General features: G+C 40.3%; 1 pseudogene; it reads left to right on the top strand.

The window, feature by feature from the left end:
- Positions 1 to 2,576: 2,576 nt before the first annotated feature.
- LOC100993047 (small ribosomal subunit protein uS5-like) lies at positions 2,577 to 3,482 on the top strand (annotated as a pseudogene).
- Positions 3,483 to 18,111: the final 14,629 nt, after the last annotated feature.

Raw genomic sequence — 18,111 nt, 5'->3', positions numbered from 1 at the left:
CAAAAAAAATCACCCAATAACAATAATTGCAATAGCCATTTACTGTACTCCAGGTATTCTCTCATTTCGAGCATCCTTTTCTTTAAACCTTGTAACCACCTTATGATCCTCATTTTACAGATGAGAAAATGGGAGATTAGAGCGCTTTAAAAAATTGCCGTGGTGGCTCGTGCCTGTATTCCCAGCTACTTGGGAGGCTGAGGCAGGAGAATCGCTCGAACCAGGGAGTCAGAGGTTGCAGTGAACCAAGATCGTGCCACTGCACTCTAGCCTGGGTGACAGAGTGAGACAAAAAAAAAAAAAAAAAAACATTGCCCAAGTTCAGAGTCAGCAAGCAGAATTCAAACCCATGTACTCTGACTTCAGAATTCAGGTAGATAGGCCAAGGCAGAAAGGCAGAAAGGCAGAAACACAGACAGGAATCTCCCATTTGCGTGATGTTGTGCAAAGATTCCAGCCTGCTAAGAAGGTTGGGTTCTTGTCACTAAAAGCCCAGAAGAGAAGAGAAAACTGCCTAACTAGGACAAGGTCAGATCATCCACACAGCTCTACCTAGATATTAAGCCAACTGCAACAAGGAGAGCTGAATCAAAAGTCAACCAAAAAGGGATATCCTTTTTTAGAAACACAAGATGATAAAAGCATCAAATAGGTGAGCATGACTAGGGAAGCACAGGTCTGGAGGTTCCCAAGGGGTGAAGTTTCACCAGAGGCTGTGAAAATGCTGAGAGCTGAGACTGGAAAAGAGTCACTAGGCCTGAGTCTATGTTCCACCCATCAAGGACTCTCCAGGATGGTATGAAGGGCAGAAGAGCTAGAAAAGGCAGAGGCTGTGTGGAGGACATTCACAAGAAGTCCACAGGACAGCACAGAATGTTGAGGCAAGCAGCTAAGCCTGCCTGCCTTGGATGAATTACATTTTTCAAAATGCCTAGTTGAAAAGTAGTCAAAAGGTACTAGGCACCCAGTGTACCCGGGAGCATGACCATGGAAGCATCTGTGAAAGGCACACAAAATACGTGAATTCTGCCTGCAAGGAATGCATACTCTTGTTGGAGAGACAGGGAACACACACACAGAAAGAGAGAATGAATAGTAGTTTGAGTGATTTCCTCAAGTCATTGGAACCAACTGACAGAAGCCTCGATTATTTTGGCTTTTCCCAATCCTGCAATCTGAGAATAAGCAAAACACCAAGAAAGAAATAAAGGCAAAAAGAAGGAAGGGAGAAAGAGAGGAAAGGAGGAAGGGAAGGAGGGAGAGAATGGAAGGCAGGAGAGAAGAAAGGGAGGGAGGGAGGGACAACCAAATTCATATAAGAAATTCATTAAGAGCGATGTTAAGTGTGAACCATATACCATCTGCATCAGAGTCACCCTAGGTGCTTCATAACAAGACAGACCCTCTGAAGCAGGGTTTGGGAATCTGAACTGTGAGCAGTCCCTCAGAGGATGCTTAGGCACTCTGAAGTCAGAGGCCCACTAGTCTGGACACTGCCTAAGGCCAGTCCATGTGCTCAGACCTCTGCATCTGCTGCTACATCTCCAGCTACCAAACTACCTAACAATCTCACATTCAGACGACTGGTCCTAAGGTGAGACAAAGTCCCAAGTCATCAGATAAAGACGAACTTATGTTCACAATTTGTCGTGGGCTTTGGAGTGAGGCAGACTTCAATGGAAAGCCCAGTTCTCCTTCTTCCTAGCAGAGACTTTAGGGAAATTACTTAAACCCACTGAACGTCAGGGTCCTCATCTGTAAAATCCTCATAGGATGGTTGGGAGGGTGATCAGGTAGGAAAAATGGCTTTTTCTAAGCTGCTTTTTATTTGCTGACTTTTGAGAAGGGACGTCTTACTCAGGCACAGTCACATGTGCCTGTAGCCCTAGCTACTTGGGAGGCCAAGGCAGGAGGATAGCTTGAGTCCAGGAGTTCAAGACTGCAGTGTGCTATAACTGTGCCTATGAATAGCCACTGCTTAGGCAACACAGTGAAACCCCATCTCTAAAAGAAAAAAAAAAAAAAGACCAGACATCTTAGAAAGATTCTTCAAATCCTAACCCTAGTTAGACATTAGACATTGAATGCCTCTCCTAGACTTGACTAATGGAGAAAAAATGCCTTTAAGTGTTTCATCTGTTTCATCTTACTCATTCCTCAGAACATTCTGCTGACATCAACAGCCTCCAGGCCTTTGCACATGCATGTCTTTCTTTATGAAATACACACACACATGCACACGTCTCTACACCCTGCTTATTCTATAAATCCATATTCATCCTTCAACTTCTTGCTCAAGTATCACTTCTATTTTAAAATTTCCCAGACACCACAGCCTGCCCCAACTCACCCATTCTCACTGCAGTGACGGCTCCCAGAACCTGAACAAACCACAAGTCTGATCTTGCCGCACTGTGATGACTGATCTTCTGGTTTCTCCCCAACAACCATGGGTTCCCCAAAAAGCAATACTTTGTAACCCTAGCACTTACTATCATGCCTAATGTCTAGCAAGTACGCACAATTTGTTGCGTTAATATATTCCACATGTAGCTTCTTCTCCGAGAAAACACCAAATGGCGGATGACGCCGGTGCAGCCGGCGGTGGCGGGGCAGGGGGGCGTCCCGGAGGCCCCGGGGGCCCTGGGCTGGGGAACCACGGTGGCTTCTGTGGAGGTTTCGGCAGTCGCATCCGAGGCCGGGGTCACTGCCGTGGACCAGGCTGGGGCCGAAGCCACGGAGCTCGCGGAGGCAAGGCCAAGGATAAGGAGTGGATGCCCGTCAGCAAGCTGGGCTGCCTGGTTAAGGACATGAAGATCACTTCCCTGGAGGAGATCTGTCTCTTCTCCCTGCCCATCACGGAATCTGAGATCATTGATTTTTTCCTGGGGGGCCTCTCTCGAGGCCTAGGTTTTGAAGATTATGCCGGTGCAGAAGCAGACCGGAGCCGGCCAGCGAACCAGGTTCAAGGCGTTTGTGGCCATCGCGGACTACAACGGTCACGTCGGTCTGGGTGTTAAGTGCTCCAAGGAGGTGGCCACTGCCATCCACAGGGCCATCATCCTGGCCTAGCTCTCCATTGTCCCCGTGCGCAGAGGTTACTAGGGGAACAAGATCGGCAAGCCCTACACCATCCGTTGCAAGGTGACAGGCTGCTGCGGCTCCGTGCTCGCGCGCCTCATCCGCGTGCCCAGAGGCACTGGTATCGTCTCGGCGCCTGTGCCCAAGAAGTTGCTCATGATGGCTGGTATCGATGACTGCTACACTTCAGCCAGGGGCTACACTGCCACTCTGAGCAACTTCGCCAAGGCCACCTTTGATGCCATCTCTAAGACCTACAGCTACCTGACCCCTGACCTCTGGAAGACGGCTGTATTCACCAAGTGTCCCTATCAAGAATTCACTGACCACCTCGCCAAGACCCACACCAGAGTCTCCGTGCAGAGGACCCAGGCTCCAGCTGTGGCTACAACATAGGGTTTTTATACAAGAAAAAGAAAGTTAATTAAGCCTGTAAAATATACATACATATGTGTGTGTGTATATATACATATATATGTATATATGTGTGTGTGTGCACGTGTGTGTATATACATGTATATGTGTATGTGTGTATATACATGTATATGTGTGTATATACATGTATATGTGTGTATATACATGTATGTGTATATACATGTATGTGTGTATATGTGTGTATATACATGTATATGTACATGTGTGTATATACATGTATATGTGTGTATATACATGTATATGTACGTGTGTATATACATGTATATGTATACACACATATGTATATGTGTGTATACGTATACACACATATATGTATGTATATGTGTACACATACATACATACATGTATATATGCATGTATATGTATACACATATACATACATACATGTATATATGTATGTATGTGTATACACATATACATACATGTATATATGTATGTATGTGTATACACATATACATACATGTATATATGTATGTATGTGTATACACATATACATACATGTATATATGTATGTATGTGTATACACATATACATACATGTATATATGTATGTATGTGTATACACATATACATACATGTATATATGTATGTATGTGTATACACATATACATACATGTATATATGTATGTATGTGTATACACATATACATACATGTATATATGTATGTATGTGTATACACATATACATACATGTATATATGTATGTATATGTGTATACACATATACATGTATATATGTATGTATATGTATACACATACACATGTATATATGTATGTATATGTATACACATACACATGTATATATGTATGTATATGTATACACATACACATGTATATATGTATGTATATGTATACACATACACATGTATATATGTATGTATATGTATACACATACACATGTATATATGTATGTATATGTATACACATACACATGTATATATGTATGTATATGTATACACATACACATGTATATATGTATGTATATGTATACACATACACATGTATATATGTATGTATATGTATACACATACACATGTATATATGTATGTATATGTATACACATACACATGTATATATGTATGTATATGTATACACATACACATGTATATATGTATATGTATACACATACACATGTATATATGTATGTATATGTATACACATACACATGTATATATGTATGTATATGTATACATATATACATACATTAGGTAGGGGATAAAGCCAAGTAATTCTGATTCAGATTTTAAAAGTATGTATGTATATGTATATATACATATATTTATATGTGTATATATACATATATGTGTATACATATGTATATATACACATATACATATATACACATACATATATACATATATACACATACATACATATATGTATGTGTATATATACATATATGTGTATATATTCCAACTGTAAAACATACATATATGTGTGCATATATATATTCCACCTGTAAAATATATATATATTCCACCTGTAAAATATAAAATTATGATGCTGATTTTTAAAGTGTTATATAACTTACTCATACTGTTGTTTTCAAAACCCAGCTTAAGCCAGAGGGGGAAAAAAAATAATCACACTAGTTTGGTCTTCTTTTTTAATCTGAATCAGAATTACTTCGCTTTATCCCCTACCTAATTCATTAGATGTGGCTCTGAATTGTAGAATCCACCTCATAAGCGGAAGATTTGCTGCCATCAAGAATATTAAGAAGACTCCCTCTGACTTCAGAGGCAATTCAAGTCAGTGCAATGAACACTAAGCTAAGTACTGAAATTCTACAAAAAGGATCCTTCCAAAATCACAGCCTCTCTGATGGAACCAGAGCTCCCCTCCAAAGGTGCTAACTTCTTGTTAGGCTGGCAGGCTCTTCCCCAGACCGTCTCTTGGTGTGTGTGTTTTTACCATAATTCTAACACAAAGAGTAAGAGTCCCATTTCTACCCGTGGGTGCTACCCAAGCTTACCTCGCTGCCCCAAGCCCAAAGTGTCTCCTTTATGGATCACTGCCCATGCCTTCCCCGTGCCTGAGTTTAGCTTTACATTCAAGCCATTAATGGTCATTTCTCAAAATTCTACTCAATTAATAGCTACCATTTACTGAGTGACTCTATGTGCCAGATACCCTATTAGAGGTTTTATAGACACTTCAGAAACTTAAATCTCAAACAACCTATGATCAAGTGTTATAAGTATCCTCATACACAAGTAACTGAGTAAGTGATGGAACCAGGTGTGACTCCAAAGCTCATGTTAACTGTGGAGGTATACATCTTCCACTAGCTCATTAAATATTCACTTAGTACTCTATGGACGTAGTGTTATTATCTTATTTTACAGATGAGGAAACCAAAGTATAGCAAGGTCATTAGACTTCTCATACTAGTTCCAAATTATTTGAGCCCCTCCAGTTACTCATAGCTCTTTAGGCACGTATTTGCCAGCTCTGTGCTGGCAAATATCTTGCCAACATAGACAAAATTGCAGCCAACCAGGAAGAGGCCAGGATGAGAAGTGAAGACAGATGGACCCTCAAGACACAATCAAGCCTTACTAATATATCTATGATCTTCTCAGTCACATGAGGAATTAAATTGCCACTTTTACTTTAGTTTGACTTGGCTATAGTCTGAGTGTTTATGTTGAAATCCTAATCTTCAAGGTTATGGTATTAGGAGGTAGGACCTTTGGAGAGGTGATTAGGTCATGGCATAGAGCCCTCATTAATAGGATTAGTGCCCTTATAAAAGAGGCCTGATCTGCCATGTGAAGACACAACAAATAGGTGCCATCTATGAACCATAAAACAAGCCCTTACTGGACACCAATCTGCCTTCACCTTGATCTTGGATTTCCCAGCTTCCATTAATAGGGAGAAATAAATTTCTGTTGATTATAAGCCACCTGGTCTATGGTATTTTGTTATAGCAGCTTAGATTAAAATAACTTCACTTTTTAACTGTTGCTTACAACCCAAAGAGTCCTATTTAAGACAAAAATGAACGCCTGCAAGGTGAAACAATAAAATAATGTGGATGACTCTTTTAAAACTCACATACCAAGGTGTATTCATCCAAATGACAGCAGTTCCTTTCAAAGTAGTTATCTTAAGGAAAATGAAGTTGCAAGTAAGTAGGCAACCAGAGGAAATGCTATGAAAAAATGCCCCCAAATTATGGTATTGATCAAGCACTGGCCAGTATTTTGGAATGAATAATGTACATGATTTTGCAAGCCTAGTTACTTCATGTTGTCATAGGGAGTAGCTCAAGGGACAAGAAGAATAGTACTTGCTTCCACTCATGTTAAAACTATAGGCTCTTGATCTGTCAGTCTGTTCTGAACATTGGTATAAAATTAATGAATAATCAGCTTCCTATCCCTGAAGTAATAGCCTGAAGCTTGCAGATAAAGTACCAAATCTCAACAAAATCAAACCTAAAGTCCCCAGATGTTCAGATAAGTCATATGCCAGGGTCTACCTTTGGCCCCAGATTCTCCTGTTCCCAGCCTTGACTCAGCTGAGACTCAGTGGCTTCTCTCCTGGGACAATATCAATGGTTCAGCCAAGGCAGCACATTTCTATACCCAGTTCATGATCCATGGTTACCACTGCTGTCCAGACTATTACACCAGTGGAATCGAGTCACAAGACCATGCTTACCACAAGCTTTGAAATATGAGAAAATGGAAAAAAAAAAAAAAAAAAAAAACCTCCCTTTAGAGCTGTGCTGTTTCTCTTCCTGTGAATAAAAGGAAATTCATGGTCATTACTCAATTACAGAAGGATCAGATTAGCACCAAGAAGAATTTCCTAAGTATAAGAAGAAAAGAAGAACCTGTGAAGTGAGGAGTCTCACAATGCAAACCTGAGACTTTAGCTCAGGCCTGAGTGTGGCCTCCAACAACAGACCTGAGGCAAGAAGAGAGAAACTTCTCCTTTGCGTATTCCTCAGAGTTAACTTTGGCATTGTTGAGTTTGGGTTCAACACATTGTTGACCTCTCTTTCCCTGCCTAACTGCACATGAGAAAGTGAAAACTTGGATTAACATATTACATGTTAATGAGCCCATGTAACACACGTAAAGCTGGACTAGTTGCAGAGAAGCATTAAATCTAAAGAAAGAAGAAGTTAGCCTTCAAAGAGATCTGAAAACTGAAATTGTTACTGCAATTTCTTTAAAAGACACCAAGGGAGCATTCCTTTCATAATAAAAATAAAACTTCTCAAGACCCTCTTTCCCCATCCTCTTCCTACTCTCTCGTGAGAACAGACGTGCTACCAACTTCATGTCTCACACTCCCCCAAACACCCAAAAACTAGCTCTCAAATCTCAGCCTGCATTTGCTGTCATCCCCTTCCTGTTTCCCTTTCTGGAATATTCTTCTCTCCCTCCAGTACCTCTCTGCCCTAACCAATGTAGCTCAATCATTCAATTCTCCCTTCTCATTATCAGATACCACATAACAAAAGCAGCTGCCCATCCAAGAAACCTACTTTCTTTTAGAAGGCAGGAGGAATGGAAAGATTCTGAATGTGCATATGTAATGTTTTTGTCTTTGTCACATTTGCTCACCACGATAAAGACTTAAATATATGGAAAGAGGCTGAGATCTGAAGCCAGATGACCTGGATTGTCTCAGTCACTGCGTGTGACTTTGGGGCAATTAAGCTAAGCTTTCTGGCCTTTGTTCCTTTATGTATAAGATGAGGTCACGGTAATGCCTTCTTCACAAGGGTATGGTGATGATTAAATGAAAAAACATGTTTTGTTGTAGGAATAACAAACCATAAAGTGTTTTATGTACATGATTTCCAATCCCACTGGCTTTAATTCTTTACATTGATTAGAATATTATATATACATCATTCCATGTTATTATATAAAGTTTAATCAGCTACTTGGAGATACAGTTTGTTAAGTCTGTCACTCTTCACAATCTTGACTAAAGTCTTAAAGGTTGGTTACCTTTGCTTGTGCAGTGAGTCCCCTGATTCTACCAACCCATTTTGGCATACTCCATAAATTGGAATCCAGAGTCTTTAGACCATCAATTATAAATTTAAATTCCTAATTCTCAACTCCAGACTTTATATAAAATATCTAAACTCCAGGCACCATATAAAATTTCTGACCACAGCACAAAAGGTGTTTCTGACTTGAGCCCCCTTTTAAAAAGAGAGTCCCATCTAATTTCTTATTCTATAAATCAAGACCCCTGTCACCATCAAGTTTCTAATGAATAGCAGGCAAAGGCATCAGGCACAGGTTAAAAGAGGACAGGAAATAAATGGGGTCAAATTAGAAGGGAAAGGCATGTAGAACTCAAAACCAAAGAAACAAAGAATTAAGGAAAAGCACTAGAGTGCTTACACAAAAATACCAAAACCATTCCTTCTAAAATAGAATATGAAAAAATTGTGAGCACATGTGAATTTACTGATTTGCAGTGAAAATGATTCCAAATCAATCCCTTTAGATTCCATGTAGGAAGGTGTAATTGTGAATAAGTCAGAGATTGGGTAAAAGGCGGCATAAAGAGAGAGAGGATGAAAGCACAAAGTGATATTCAAGCTGACAGAGGGTGGCACCCATAGCTAGGACCTTCTTAATCTTTGAGCTTCTCATTTGGGATATGAGTACCTATGTCCCAGGCACGAAAAAAAATAAGACAGCCCCTGCAGCACCTGCTCAAGAAATGCAGCAGGTGGTGGGTATCCTTCCCTCCCCTCCTCCAGGATGGGCTGTGCTTCACCTTTTGATGTGGCATTTACCTTGGTTCACAGCTGCCTCTTGGCTAACCCATCACTGAGTAGAGGGAAAAAGATAGACAAGAAAGGTTGGGTATAAGCATCTGGGAAGGATATGCTATCTTCATTAAAGAAGACCAAGAGAAATTAAATTTGTTGTTGATTATTTGCCTGGCATAGGAACTAGCAAAGAGAGCAATTCAATAGTCTTTTTTTAGCCCAAAGGATCAATTTAGCTCTGCCCAAGCAAGTAAGAGGCTAAGAACTCCAACTGTCCACGTGCTCAAATTATAAAGTTTAAATTTGACATTGAAACCTAAATAAACATAATGCCATATGACATTTTCCATTGATGTTTCCCTTGAGTTCCACTGCATTTTGCTTAACAAGCAGCTCATCCACATGTGGCTAGAGAAGAAAATACCCCAAAGGCCAGAGAAGGCCAAAGAGACCCATGCAGGATAGAAGCCTCAGCCATGGAAACTCCATACTCCAGATTGAATTTCATGAGCAGGATAGACAGGCACCACCAAACTGGGTCCAGTGTCCTGGCTATGGCTTCTAATTCCCTAATCTGGTTCTATCTATGAGTCAAGGGAAAATCTAGAAATGGTATACAGTCACCAAACATGAAGACATTTCCAAGAGATCCAGGATTCCATTCCAAAGAAAAGCACCTTTTCCTTTTACCTTGCTGTCTACCCACCTTCAAAGGCGCATTCTAAACGTTGCCTCTGCAGAGGGTGACTACATTAAACATTTCAAAAATAACCACACTGGATGTTGTGATACCCTAGAGAACTGCAGATTTTTCCCCAAATAAGAAAATGTAGCTCTTTAGAGCATATCTGAGAAACCAAATATCTGCTTAAACCCTTCTGTCACAGACACTGACACTACTCAAAATGAACTTTTCTCAAACATTAGATATAGGTCTTTACCATCTAGCTGAGATGTCAGGGCACTAGAGAGTCTCTATCTGAAGAGATAATTAAGAAAGAAATATCCAGAGTTTGCACAGTTTCTGACAGTGACACCAACCACCCATTGAAATGCTCTCTTTGCCAGATCTGTCCATTCATTCAATAAATAAATATTCAATAAAAACACCTGCACATAGAACACCCATGTGGCAAGCAAAGTGAGACATAAAAAAGTAGTTTAAAAATAGACCTTGCCTTCAAAAACTAAGACATATATAACCCTCCCCACCCCCAAAAAAATAAGGTAGAAAGCATTAATTGCCCTAAGAGGGGTATAAAGTGCCACACTCATGTGAGTTCAGAGAGGCTGAAATTATCTCTGATGGAAAGAGTCTAGAAAAATTTCACAGAGGAAAATAGTATTTGAGATGACCTTTGAAGGGAGGCAGGATTTGAACCTGAAAGATGATAGCAAAGTGCATCCAGGTGGAAAGATCGTTCTAAGCAATGAATCTAAGGAAACAAACACAGGAAACAACACATTTGTTTCAGTCTGGCTGGAGAATAGGCTGCAAGGCACATAATTTGGGGAGGGGGGTAGAAAAATAAGTGACAGCCATTTTATAGATGGCTTTCAATAGGAATTTGGAATTTATGTCATAAAAGAGAGCCACTGAAGGTTTCTGAGCTGGGGAGTGGCGTGCCAAGGGTGAGGCTTCAGAAGGATTAATTGGGCAAGGCAGATTAGAGGAGAATGTGAGCAGAGGCAAGAAGACTAATCAGGATAGAAATACAATGATGTGGGTAAAAAGCAAAGAACTGTGGTGTCAGAGAAGGCAAGGAGAGGAGGAGGTAGATGAGAGAAATGTTGTCAGGTTAGGGTCAACATGATTTGCTCATTGGTGCTCATGTGGAAGAAGGACATGAAAGATAATCCTGATGGGTGTATTCTGGATGTCTGAAAAGATAATAATATTATCAACAGAAAAGGAACTCAGCAAGTGAAGATGCCTGTAGAAATCCCAAATGCTTATGTTTGGTCATCCACTGGAAATGTGGGCCTGGTGTCAGGAAGTCACAGAAGTATCTTTGGAAGACCAAAGATACTGTTCAGTCCCAGTTACCTTATCTCTGTGGTATTTGCCATTGTTGATCCTCTCCTCCTTGAAATTTTCCTCTTGGGTTTCTAGATAGTATCCATTCCTCATTTTCCTCTTCCCTCTATGGCAATTCTTTCCGTCTGTATGAGCTCTTCTTCTCCTACTTGTCCCACAAATGGTTGTATTCTCCAGAACTGCAGCCTCAGTCATTTGCTGTTCTCATTGCACATCCTGTCCCTGAAGTCTCATCTATACCTGTTGCTGCAGTTACCACTTCCATGTGGATGGCTCCTGCAGAAAGCAGTGGTTAAGGATGCAGATGCTAGTATCAGCCTTGGTTCACATTCCAGCCCTACTTCTGGCTGGCCATGTAACTTTGGACAAGTCACCTACCTTGATCTTTCTCATCTGTAAAATGTGATTATGGAGTTGTTAAGAGGATTTAACATGAGGATTAATATGAAATCTGGTACAGTGTAAGTCCTCAGTAGATGGTAATTATTATTGAACAAAATCTGTAACTGGAAATCTCTCTCTTGATAGCCAGTTCTACACAGTCAGTTGTCACCTGGGCAGGATCCCTCAAAGTCCCAAAGTAAACTCATTGTCTTTCTCACCTCCCATAACCCTGCCCTTCTGTATTCCCAACATTCATTCTATCATCCAAATTAGAAGCCTGGGAATCATCCCACAATTGTCCCACTCCTTTACCCCCACATCCATCTGTCATCAAATCCTATAAGATACAATGCCAAACTACTAAACATGGCATGAAAACCTCATCATTATCTCACTCCTGCTTTTTGTCCAAACTCATTTCCCACCACTCTCTCATTCCCCAATGCACTCACACCCTGTGGTTCAGCTTCATATCAACGTACTTGCCATTCCTCACAAATATTGAGCCACCTAATATAAAGGTCTTTGCATATTTCTTTCGAATAGCCTCCTTCCAACTTCCCATACCCAATTCAGATAATTCCTATTGCCTTTTAAGACAGTTTGTGTCACCTCCCTGTGAAGGCTTTCTTGGCTACCAGTGGGCAGGTAAGTGGCTTTCTCTCTATTTCTTATAACAAATTGTGTTTCCCTATGGTGGTTCTTACCACATTAGAATTACTGATTTGCTTGTCTCTCTTCTCCAATAAATTGTAAGGACTTACAAGTAAGGACTGTGCTTCATTGATTGTTCAACTCTCCTTCCTCTGCCCTCCCTTTATCACAATACATAGCACATGGAAGGTACTTTTTTTTTTTTTTTTTGAGATGGAGTTTCACTCTTGTTGCCCAGGCTGGAGTACAGCTGCACAATTTTGGTTCACCACAACCTCCACCTCCCAGGTTCAAGCGATTCTCCCACCTCAGCCTCCTGGGTAACTGAGATTACAGGCACGCGCCACCAGGCTCCAGCTAATTTTTTTTGTATTTTTAGTAGAGACAGGTTTCTCCATGTTGGCCAGGCTGGTCTCGAACTCTCAACCTCAGATGATCCACCTGCCTCAGCCTCCCAAAGTGCTGTGATTACAGGTGTGAGCTACCTCGCCCGGCCTTTTTTTTTTTTGAGACATGTTCTTGCTCTGTCACCCAGGCTGGGGTGCAGTGGTGTGATCACAGCTCACTGCAGCCTTGACCTCTTGGGCTCGAGTGATCCTCCCACCTCCTTCCCAAAGTACTGGAATTACAGGCTTGAGCCACCCCGCGTGGCTAGGTTTTTTGTTTGTTTGTTTCTGTTTTTTGAGATAAGGTCTCACTCTGTCACCCAGGCTGGAGTGCAGTGGCGCAATCTCAACTCACTGCAGCCTTGACATTCCAGGCTCAAACAGTCTTTCCACCTCAGCCTCCATAGTACTTAGTATTATAGGTGCACACCACCATGCCCAGCTAATTTTATATTTTCTAGAGACAAGGTCTCACTGTGTTGCCCAGGCTGGTCTTGAACTCCTAGACTCAAACAATCATCCTGCCTCAGCCTCCCAAAGTGCTGGGATTACAGGTGTGAGCCACTGCCCCTGGTCAATTATTATTATTATTATTATTATTATTATTATTATTTAGTAGAGATAGGGTTTCTCCATGTTAGCCAGGCTGGTCTCAAACTCCTGACCTCAGGTGATTCACCCATGTTGGCCTCCCAAAGTGCTGGGATTACAAGTATGAGCCACGGTGTCCGGCCCAATTTTTTAAACATATAAATAAATGACTGAATACAGACAAACCAAGATAATCCTAGTGGTTTCCTGCTCTCTTTTTTGTTAGCATGATCAGTCATAGAATTCATGTAGCTTGACTTCAAAAGTTTTTCTGGTTTAGTCCATCCTCTGGAATAATAACTAATAGTTTCTATCCTATTTTCTAAGATACATGCATTTTAAAGCTAATGGGATATTTGATCACAATCTCCTGCTGGGGTGTTAAATCAAAGAAACCAAAGCTTTGCTTCATTTTATTTTGTCTGTGGCGTCTTTCCTGCATTCTCCAAATGTTCTCTGGTTAATCACTTGATCCACACCAAATAAGTCAAATGAACTCACCTGATGAAATGCAAAAGAAAGCCTGTAAGAACTTTAAGTTTGCAAATACAATTAGACTCTCTTTAATTCAAATAGTCGGATAATGCGATTCCCTAAGATTGTCATTCAGAATACCAACTCTCATTGTACTGAGGGGAGAGAAGATGCATAGAAACTCCAGGTGACAAAATACTTAAAAACACAGAATATTTTTTTCAAATGTATTCTTCTAATTTAAAGATGACACATCTTATAAGGGGGGATGAGAGCAACAAAACCGCTCCCAGTTATTACAGTGAACCTGCCAGAAGACCAGTCTTTGATGCCTATCAGCAGTCTCTGTATATAGAAGCTGTTCCAGCTTTCATCCAGCCTTCTGGGTCCACTTCTCCACTCTCATTCCTCACATGTTGACCCTTGCGGATCTCCTACTGGAAAGTGCTCTTTCCTGCCATCACCCTCCTAGGCCCCTACCAGGGACCCAGCCCCAGTGGGGCTTAATAGGCACCTTGGCATGGTAGTCTGGTGCCCTAGACTTTTTTTCTTTTAATTGAGGCAGAGTCTCACTATGTTGCCCAGGTTGGTCTCGAACCCCTGGGCTCAAGCATTCTTCCTGCCTCAGCCTCCTGAGTAGCTGGAATTACAAGCCACGTGCCACCTCGCCCAGCCAGTTACCCTAGACTTTTTGACGAAAAGAAAAAGTTTTCCAGGTTAAGAAAATGAACCATAGAAAATTACAATTGTAGCACCAAAAAGGAAACTGGCTGACAGACCAGCAGCTCAGAGATCAGTGACTTAGACAATGCTGCCACCTATCGACCAAAAATGGAAGTACGGCTGGTCGTCTCAAATTTAGAGCGACTTAATGGAAAATTTCATATGGATTTGGAATAGGTAGTCACTGAATTGTTATTACCATCATTACTGGTGCTTCAACAATAAGTTTTTTCTAGTCCTAACACAATCACAACTAAATCCTATGAGCAGGGGGTGCGGCAGAAACTGAGGATGTAGAGTAGGAAAGTAGAGTCATGAATGTGAAGGAGTAAGTACTCTAGTACTTTTCCTTAATTCTGGGAATGTGGAGTAGGAAATCAGTTCAAATCCTGAAAGAGGGAATAGAGGGAATAAAGGCTGAGAAAAGCGCCCTTATTAGAAAAACAGATGGAGTAAGAGGAAGATAACAGCACCAGGAGACTGAGCACCTCCCATACACCACCCACTGACTCAACAAGGTACATTCACATAAGGAATCTAATTTAATCCCCACTAAAACCCTGCCAGACTAGCATTTTTGTCTCCATTATTGGGTCTCTATTATTAGAGTGTAGCCAAAAAAAGGTACAGATTTGCATAAGCTCACAGCTCAGACCCAGCAGGGCTGGTTTGAACTCAGGTCTGTCTGCCCTGTCACAAAAGCCCATTCTCATTTTAACAGACCAAAACCACCTATTCTCACTTTTCAAATTTTTTAAGGCAAATATTGAGTACATAAGATTGTTCTGATTACAATCTCCTGCTGGGGTGTTAAATAAAGGAAACCAAAGCTTTAGGGGATGCCTATGCCGGGAGATTTGGTGCCACGGATTCTCTTTAACCCGTAGGGGCTCTTTTTTTTCCTTTCTCCTTCCTGCCCCATTTTTCTCTCCCCTCTAAAATCCTCTGCCTAACTATAGATACAGTACAGTAGCAATAGCCACTATCTACATATGGCCATTGGTACTTGAAATTAGGCTAGTCCAAATTGATATGCACTGTACATGTAAAATGCACACTGGATTTCTGGGACTTCATATAAAAATTTTAAAATCCCATTAATTATTTTTATATTGATTACACAGTGACATGACACTATTTTGGCTATATCCAGTTAAATAAAGTATGTCATTAAAATTAATTTCATCTGTTTTATTTTTTAACAGGACTACTAGAAAATTTTAAATTACATATCTGGATGGCACTGTATTTCAACTGGATAGCGCCGGTTTAAAGACATGCAAACATGCTTTTGTAAAGAAAGGCATTTCATACATTAATTAGTATAAGATCACAGGCATGAAACCAAAATCTGTTTCCTGCTCAGTTGATAGGCAGAAAACTGCCATCTGAGGTTCAATTAAGACAACTATAATTATTAACCGGGAGCTTCTCATCGTGAGCAAACTAATGAAGCCTGATTTTCTCTGGTTGTATGCCTTATGAGTGACTGATTTGTTCACTAATTATCCCAACGTTTTTTATCCTGCAGATTACATTAATAATAGTGTGATTTATATACTAGAAGAATATGCTCTATCAGGCTCAACAATAACTTCACATTTCTCATATTAGAGAAAGTTGAGCTATTACTATTCCCCTCAGAAGCATGTTCCTAAGACACTGCAGAATCTTCTCACCCCTACCTAGTTCAATGTCTTTAAAGCAGATGGAAATGTCATTGTGAACCAAAGGCTAGTCACATCCTAGGATTAAACCTATTTACCTCAAAGGCTTATTTTCAGGCTAACCAGGGTTCCTTACAGCTTTTTCTTATCAAAAACAATCCTGGAAAAATGGACTTAGAGAAATCTACAGGCCAATGGACTCCTAAAGACAAGATACAGTCAAAGTTTCTAACCAGGAATTAAAAGATCAGGCTTACTCCCTAGGTTGACAAACAATTGGTCCAAACCATATGGAGTTGCTCCTTCTACAGAGCCCTCAGCACAGTGGTACCTGAGACTGGACTTCATGAGCAGGGTTCTTGGGCAGGCAGAGCACATTCTGGGATGGCAGAAGACATTCTGCCTGTCCAAGAATTTCAAAGAGCCTCCATCTGCCCCTTGGAGTCAGGGTCTATGTCAATCATGATGCCGAGTTTCCAGACAGGAGGAGAATGGACTAATTAATTTCTCAAGTTCGCCTTCAAAACCAGACTCTGATCCCCCACTTTCAGCATAAGGGAACAGACCCAATAAGTTAAATTGAAGTTAAAAAAAAAAAAAAACCCTGGTCTGAGGTTTCCTAGGAACCCACTTGAATAGTGCACAATACAAAGTCAACAGATATCTTCTGCCAGCTCTTTTCAATTTTCTCTGCTATGTGTGATATTTTCCATGGATGAGACCAGAGATGTTTGGTTGTAAATGATTGTCAGATGTTTAAACAATTTTATTGCTGAAACATGATAATTTCCAGAAGCCCCTTTTCTGTACACGGTATCTTTTGCTAAGACCCACCACAAAGAAAATGAGTTGTACAAGAAGAATGGCAGAAGATCTGGAAATTAACCAAAAAAAAAAAAATGGACCGTAACATGCCTCAAACAAAACAAAAAAAATCATTAATAAGAAACAAGCCAGTTTCTAAGGGTCATGGAAAGAATACACATTGAGTTCCCAGCAGCTGGCTATGTTTCAAAGTCAGTAACCTCCAACTTGTCAGGGAAGATTGTGGTTAATGCTGTGAAAGACATGTGCTGAAAGATTTCTGGTTGCCCTTAAATTCCTGAATTTCTAGTCAGGATATCATACCACACATGTGCAAAACAGAAAAGTCTGGTAAAGTCTAAGTGGGTCCTGCTGTAAGTGTATAAAATCTTAACTTATAAAACCAATACATTAGATAATCACATATCAAAAAAGGATTAACTCGAAAATATTTTTAAATACAAATTTCCCTATTCACATAGTAGGTTGAATCATATGAAACTGCAAATATTTGACTCTTTTTGACCCAAAAACCCCCAAATTCTGGCAATTCAAGCTATACATTTCATTAACAACATTGGCACTAAAAATTTAAAGAGAGTATTAGGAATCCCTACAAAAGGTTGCAGAAATAAAATTTTTAAAAAATATATTTCTCAAATTACAAAGTCAACAGGAAATTATTTTGTTCAATGTTTTCTATTTTTAGATGTATGATTTTTTTCAGTGACATACCTATAGCCTCTTTTAATCTGAATACCACAGGATATAATCAGTGATAACTAAGAAGAATTTTTTTTTTTTTGAGACAGGGCCTCACTCTGTAGCCCAGGCTGGAGTGCAGTGGCAGGCACAATCTCGGGTCACTGCAACCTCCACCTTCTGGATGCAAGTGATTCATGTCTCAGCCTCCCTGGTAGCTGGGATAACAGGCGTGTGCCACCACGCCCAGCTAATTTTTGTATTTTTTGGTAGAGATGGGGTTTCACCTGAAGTAAGAATTTCAGTAATAAATTTGGCAATGCCTAAAATAATAGTAATACATTCATGTTTGTTTATTTTTTATATTTCAAAGTAGCTTTAAATGAAATGACTCTATTAAGCCATTTCTCCAAA

The sequence above is a fragment of the Pan paniscus genome, chromosome 1 (genome assembly GCF_029289425.2).
Source record: "Pan paniscus chromosome 1, NHGRI_mPanPan1-v2.0_pri, whole genome shotgun sequence".
NCBI lineage: Eukaryota > Metazoa > Chordata > Mammalia > Primates > Hominidae > Pan > Pan paniscus.
This window is presented reverse-complemented; position numbering and strand designations above follow the sequence as displayed.